Genomic DNA, 6,000 nt, shown 5'->3' with positions numbered 1-6,000 from the left:
GATCATAGGTCCATAGTTATCAAGAATAAGGAATTATTCTGAAATTTTAAAAACAAAGACTCGTTGCTTGGGACCTAATTAAGAAACTGTGGCCAAAAATGCAGAAACCCAATCCACAAATAGCAGATTTTTTTTCTTATAATTGTAAAATTTGTCTTTGTAAAATTATTCTATGTTTATATTTCAATAAAAAAATTTATTGTAAAGTTCAATAAAAATCTCTTATTATGCACAATTAAAATAAGGAGGACTGTGTTCTCTGTGGTGTATATGTTCTTAATTTCACAGAGAGGCACGCGTCTTCATGCGGTGAATCAAAGGAGTCAAAAGGTGGGGAGTTGGTGTCGGTTTATTAATAAAGTGACTCGTGAGTCTTTTCGCTCCTCCTCCAGACATGAGCTCAGTTTTACTCCCCAGTCCCTCCGCTGTAAAGCCATTCAGAAACACACCGAGTCCGGTGAGAGAGTCCGCGAACACGGGAAGCACGGAGATCCTTCAGCAGATCAATTTACTTCGTGTTTCTCCCTTTAAATGGATCCCCTGAAGTTCTAAACCTGTGTTTATGAGAAACTTTCTCCATAGTGTGGCTGCATTCGTCTATTGGAAAGAGGTAAGAGACTAAATGAACTAATCTCAATGTTGGATTCAGAAGTTTTCTTTTAGTATAAGAAATGTGGCGCATTTTCTTTTGGAAAAACTGCAGGTATTAACTATTGACCTCTGCCGTCATTTTTACATCCCTGATTTGATGAGATTCTTCTACTCTGGTTTAAATACGCCATATTGGTATTACATTTAGCAATGTGTGTGTCAAATAAAGGTAAAAGACATATCTGAACGTTCCTAATGTCATTTTTTTCGAAATCCAATATTAGAAGTTTTTTGCTGTGGGGTCACTATCAGTCGGCTTAAGATTTTAATAAAAATAACTTAGTAAATATTGAAATATTTCCCCAGATTTTTGAAAATGTATTCAAATGTTTATTTTCTCAGATTAAGAACTGAATAATTAAAAGCATGTTAGAAGTTATGAGCAATGTAGAAGGCACCCTTTTCATGGGATAATTCAGAAACTGTTCCTCTGTTTTAACATGCAGTGCATTTTGTCAGCATCTGGCTTTGAACCCTTAGCCTTTGAACTTGACCATTTTTGCCATGATTTCTGAGCTGTGCAAAATGCAGCCTTTATTTTAACTGAAAAATCAGTAAGCAGCTTCTAGAGTTGGGTGATGAGTTGACTCAAGAAACCTGAGCAAAAATGTATTATCAAAATGTATTGTTAGTCTTCTGCTGAGGCCAGCAGAAAGGTTTCATCTGTATTTCACACAGGAATGGTTCAGACTTCCAATTTGCTGTTATATTATGCAAATTTATACATTAATTATCACAGGCCATAAAGAAAACATGGATTTGGAAATCACACACACACACACGCACACAGCTGCTTTAAAACTGATCCTCCGCCTCTAGCAAAGGTCCACATGCCGCTCTGGTGCTAATCTGTTTAGTTACACGGGGCGTAAAGGAGATTATAGATTGTTATTTCGCTTTTTAAATCCATTATAATTTTCTCTTCTTTCCAGAGCAACCCAAGGATTTGAGAGAGAGAGTTTGTTTTTGCAAAGCAAGCATTTGGCCGATTATTGGTTCAATAGACCACCATTAATGAGTCAAAGTCTCTAAAGTCTAATGTGCTTTCATGAGTTTTTAAACACTTTGCTGTTTTGTTTATTGAAGCAGGTTACAAATGATAGCAAATTGATGATATTATTAATTAATATTATTTCCAAACAAATATCCTGCTTCAGTCTAAATAGCCAAGGTTTTCTTTGAAAAATTATAAGTGGTGTGTATTCATATTGACTGATCCTGGCACATTTACTTTGAATTTACTTTAAATTTAAAGTTCATAACATTCATGCTTTTATAATGGAAGATCAAAAACCTTTTTATGGTTCAGTGGAGCCCCATCTTCAATGGATGCAGGGTTTATTTTGGATTGGGCAAACTCAACAATTATTCTCAGCCTTCTTTTATTTGTCAGGTTAGGTTGGTTCATCACAGTAAAATTACTGGTGTTAAGTATTCTGTGTACAATTCAGCTCTGTATGTTGTACCTTTATTTTTTTGGCAGTGCCTGTATTCTTTTTAGGATTCATACATAAACATTTGCAAAATGTAGAATCTGGGTCTACATACATTTATTTGGATTAACATCATAGAGAAAAAGTTGGACAGTGTGACACAAGTTCACAACATGTCTAAATGTATGTAGACATTGGCATGCTCCAGAGCAGCTGCACATGAGCCCAAGACCTCCATACTGTTGGCTGGAGTTATGGAGAACTAGTCTGTTCTTTTGATATAAACTGAAGGGGGGGTTGTTATCCAGAACTAACCATCCAACATTAGTAACTGACCTCAGTTTTTATTTGTTTGTTTGTTTATGGCTGGTTGTAGTCAGATATTTTACATATGACTTTACGATAAAATAATTATACAGAACAATAATACAGTTTCAAGAGTGTATTTAATAAAACATCTTATCTGCAAGCTTCAAAAATGAATGCTGTTCACCTTTAGCAAAGTTAATAACATATTGCCTTCCTTTACACACAAATAGAAAGCTCTATCCGATTGGTGCAGGGAGTCTCAGAAATGACTGAAAGGTCATGGACATTGGCTGAATGCCAGGACCTGTGTTTGAGAGAGGCAAACTTGAGCGAGGGATGAAGTGTATGAGAAAAGCAAAGACAAGGATGGAGGGATATGGGAGGAAAGCAGATGAGGAGAAAAAGCACACATTCCTGACTCTGTGTCTCAGCAATTTAATTAAGGGCCTGTGAGCTGCTGGAGTGGGCACTCAGAGGTGAAGCCTTTAAACCCCCACCACTGCACACCCCCCACCCATTTCCACTCTCATCTTGGACTAATCCCAGGGGTCAGCTAATAAGTGCTTGGGTCAGGCCACCGTGACAACTAAATAGGGGGAGCGCCAGAGTGTAAGCTTTACCAGCCACAGAGTTAATAACGGAATGATGGAAATAAGAAAACATTGAATAGGAGGAACTGTGTAAGTGCATTGCTGAGGAATGAAAATAAGATTTAATTAACCTTCAAGTCAATCAAGTGTCAAACACTGAACTGGAAAACAGTAGAGACAATACAGTATGGTACACTCTAACGTACTATAATGTATATTTATCATTGTAATGCAAGAGAGCCCATTTCTAGGAATACATATTTTATTCCAGTTTTCTCCCCAGTCATCCCCCAGTCCCACACAGTGCCACTAGCCTGAGGGGCTGAGGGGAAGCACATGCTTCCTTTGAGAAATGTGAAACCAGCCACTGTCTCTTGTCAGAGTACCACTAACACAATGATATTGCACTGTTTCACGTCGAGCTGAGTAGAGCCAGTACCATGCAGTGGAACAGCACCATCGGACTCCTGGCCTCAAATGGCATCACTGGTGATCAAACAGGGAGTCTCCCTATGATGGAGCCCAGTGCTTAGACCTTTGCATCACTCACAAGCTAATTCTGGGAAATTATTAACAATATATTTCAACTGACGATTGGTTGTCAATAATGCCATAATAAGCAACATGTACCAAAAAATATTAAACGTAACCAGATTAGGCTATGAGAGCTTATTTTATACGGGACATTAGGTACAATTGTGGTAGATTTAACAGAAATGACAGCATTTTGTATGACTGAATCTTCATGGGGGTTCTTTTGTTACGTTTCTAAAGGTAAGGGGTCAAAAATGAGATGAGCCCGATTCGTGAACCTTTGTTGTAGAACTTGTATTATTATTTTTGTGGTCTGAAAACTTGGAATATTTAATTGCTTTTATTGAGTCAATTATTCATTAATTTATTATGACAAATTACCACCAGTTGGCTCACTGTGGCCTGCTCTCTGTTGTCCTTATGTTTTGGCCTGAGGACAGCCAGATGGTGTTTCAAGGCCCACTTGTTGTATGTGGCCAACGAGGTTGAGAGACCTTGTGCTAGACTAAACTACTGTCCTGTGCAAAGTAGCAAACAACTCTTTATTTATTAAATTTCAGTGCCAGGAAAAGTATATACTCAGAAATATAGACAGAAGCATCAAAAGCTGCATTGAATCAGTGGAATTGCTTTTGAATTAAATTTAAATTGGCTGATACTCAAAGTTTCAACATTGGTATCCAAAAAAAGGTGGTGTTGTGCAATTTATTGTACACTATTTACCAACTTAGCAATTAGCCAACTTGCCACAAAACATGATTTTTAAGTAATCTCTCATATATTTGATAATATGATTTATGATTTTATACTGCTGTATGGATACTGTTATTCATACTGATGGTCACTTGCTTTATAACAAGAGTGCCAGCTGTTTTGAAGCCAATGTCAGTTTCAGCAAAAAACATGTCCTGACTGATCGACTACAGTTGCGTTAAAGGGAAAACCTGCTGTTGTTTTTCAAAGGCATTTCTTCACAGTCAGTATTAAGCTGGTAACAGATAGTAGTATAGTATAACTGGATATATGGAGATAACACTGACTGAAAAGAAGGAAAGAATTTTTTTGTGGCAAATTGCATGTGCACTGCTGGAAAGGGTAATTAGAAAGGTTAAATTTGTCAAATAACATTAGACAAGTGTCAACCACTATTTTAAACTGTAAGCTTAATTTCCGGAAAAAAAACATGTTGTATTGCCTGAGCATGTTTCCCCACCACACAGGAAATAGCTTTTCAATTTTAGCAACATGAGCTCATGCTTTAAATTAGCTATTTTTTTCCACTGATTCATAGGATACACTGTGTTTATGGTGTCAAAGATTAACCTTTGTGTCAAGAACATCCATTAACTAAAATCATTGTGTGTTTTACAGTGTCAAGTCTGTAAAAGTAGTACAAATTGATCTCTACCACAACCATTGTACTTTAACTGTCAACAAATTAGCATAACATGATGCAAAATAGAGGGTTTTAGGCTTCCATTGCTTGTTAGCTACATAAGCTGTATAGCTCTTGTGCAGAACAGTAGAAAGAGAACTGACCTAACAGACTGTGTTTGAGAGTAAATGGGAAAATAGAAATAGAAATTGTTGAAGTTTAGCTGAAATAAAATTGGGACATTTCATACATAAAGGGCACATATTATATATTTTACCCAAATTAACATAATTCCCTGGTGAGCTTTGGTCAATACAGCACTATTCCCACCCTGTCTTTATAACCCTGTTTGAATGGCCTGTTTCAGTGTTTGTTACTTTAGAGGCAACATTTGCAATTTTAGGCAAAAAAAACAAATTTGGTAAAATTCTGAGGAGGTTTCCTCACCATTTACTAGTTCTCCAGTCTGTGTGTGTGCTTGAAACTGTTCTAATGTGTTTACAAACCCCAGTGTCTGTAAATTGATAAAAAAAACAAATTGTCTCCAAATGTTAAAAATTATGACCCGAGATGAGGGTATTGCTCTATTCCTGCTCCATAGGTGAATAATTTTTACTCATTTATGCTGTAAACGGAACTGAATCTAAATTCAGAAGAGCACTAACTGCATGAAAGTGGTTAAACGTATGTTTTGAAACTCTGAGAGTTCATGTTGTTTGTGTCTGATAAAGACATTTTTTAAAATTTCAGTTTCCCATATTTATTTTCTAGAAACATCAGGTCTGTTGTGAAGTACGTGATTGCATACTGGGGAGTTAATTAAAGTGAAAATGGGATATGGGGAAAGTTTATGGTTGTGTGTTGTGGTTGGTACTCTGGGATTTGAACTGCTGCCTATTTGGTGTGCAGCATGTGCCCTTCACCACTGAGCCACATCTATTTATGAAGACATTTCCTGTACCACTCCTCTTAATCTCTTAGCCCATATATCACAGGCTCATTGGTTGCAGGGGGTGTGTGGGTGTATGTGTGTGCCTCTTCAGCCTTAGCATGCACTTGTAATGACATCCCATAAGCATTTGCTCTACTGGCTCCTTATGCATACTAC

At 37.0% G+C, this 6,000-nt stretch overlaps 1 protein-coding gene across 1 annotated transcript in view; it reads left to right on the top strand.

Annotated features, from left to right (window-relative positions):
* Nucleotides 1–405: 405 nt before the first annotated feature.
* The window catches only part of LOC136678217 (vasorin-like), a 28,225-nt gene continuing 22,630 nt past the window's right edge, over nucleotides 406–6,000 (top strand). The window contains exon 1 of the mRNA XM_066656183.1: nucleotides 406–610. The gene's annotated coding sequence lies outside the window, so the exon portion shown is untranslated. The remainder of the gene's footprint in view (nucleotides 611–6,000) is intronic.

This window comes from Hoplias malabaricus, chromosome Y (assembly GCF_029633855.1).
Source record: "Hoplias malabaricus isolate fHopMal1 chromosome Y, fHopMal1.hap1, whole genome shotgun sequence".
In the NCBI taxonomy this organism is placed as follows: Eukaryota; Metazoa; Chordata; class Actinopteri; order Characiformes; family Erythrinidae; genus Hoplias; species Hoplias malabaricus.
Note: the sequence above shows the minus strand (reverse complement) of the source record. Positions and strands in the feature narration are given on the sequence as shown.